The following is a 1,043-nucleotide window of genomic DNA, read 5'->3' as shown; positions in this document are numbered from 1 at the left end:
CAGATGCCTGTGTCCAGGCTGGTGTCTGGCTTCTGTGCTCCCTCCCCTACCCCAGGTGTCCTGTCCATTCTCAGGATGGTCACATGGGTGCTGTTAGAGTGTCCCATGAGAGATGCAAAGTGCCTGAATTTTCTGACTCTTCCCATCAGATCCCCCAAAGACACACGTGACCCACCACCCCGTCTCTGACCATGAGGCCACCCTGAGGTGCTGGGCCCTGGGCTTCTACCCTGCGGAGATCACACTGACCTGGCAGCGGGATGGGGAGGACCAAACTCAGGACACCGAGCTTGTGGAGACCAGGCCAGCAGGAGATGGAACCTTCCAGAAGTGGGGAGCTGTGGTGGTGCCTTCTGGAGAAGAACAGAGATACATGTGCCATGTGCAGCACCAGGGGCTGCCAGAGCCCCTCACCCTGAGATGGGGTAAGCAGGGGGATGAGGGGTCATGTCTCTTCTCAGGGAAAGCAGGAGCCCTTCTGGAACCCTTCAGCAGGGTCAGGGCCCCTCACCTTCCCCTCCTTTCCCAGAGCCATCTTCCCAGTCCACCATCCCCATCGTGGGCATCGTTGCTGGCCTGGCTGTCCTGGCAGTTGTGGTCACCGGAGCTGTGGTCGCTGCTGTGATGTGGAGGAGGAAGAGCTCAGGTAGGGAAGGGGTGAGGGGTGGGGTCTGGGTTTTCTTGTCCCTCTGGGGGTTTCAAGCCCCAGGTAGAAGTGTTCCCTGCCTCATTCCTGGGAAGCAGCATCCACACAGGGGCTAACCCAGCCTGGGGCCCTGTGTGCCAGCACTTACTCTGTTGTGTAGCACATGTGATAATGAAGGACGGATGTATCACCTTGATGATTATGGTATTGGGTCCTGATTCCAGCATTCACGAGTCAGGGGAAGGTCCCTGCTAAGGACAGACCTTGGGAGGGCAGTTGGTCCAGGACACACAGCTGCTTTCCTCCTGTTCCCTGATCCTGCCCTGGGTCTGTAGTCATAGTTCTGGAAATTTCTCTTGGGTCCAAGACTAGGAGGTTCCTCTAAGATCTTATGGCC

The 1,043-nt window shown here is 57.5% G+C and overlaps 1 pseudogene across 1 annotated transcript; it reads left to right on the top strand.

The window, feature by feature from the left end:
• Positions 1–136: 136 nt before the first annotated feature.
• On the top strand, positions 137–879 carry LOC113220636 (annotated as a pseudogene). Its single transcript, XR_003307440.1, has 2 exons — positions 137–425; positions 530–879. The product of XR_003307440.1 is annotated as a putative HLA class I histocompatibility antigen, alpha chain H pseudogene (transcript).
• The last annotated feature ends 164 nt before the right edge of the window (positions 880–1,043 follow it).

This window comes from Piliocolobus tephrosceles, unplaced genomic scaffold (assembly GCF_002776525.5).
Source record: "Piliocolobus tephrosceles isolate RC106 unplaced genomic scaffold, ASM277652v3 unscaffolded_7583, whole genome shotgun sequence".
Taxonomy (NCBI): Eukaryota; Metazoa; Chordata; class Mammalia; order Primates; family Cercopithecidae; genus Piliocolobus; species Piliocolobus tephrosceles.
Note: the sequence above shows the minus strand (reverse complement) of the source record. Positions and strands in the feature narration are given on the sequence as shown.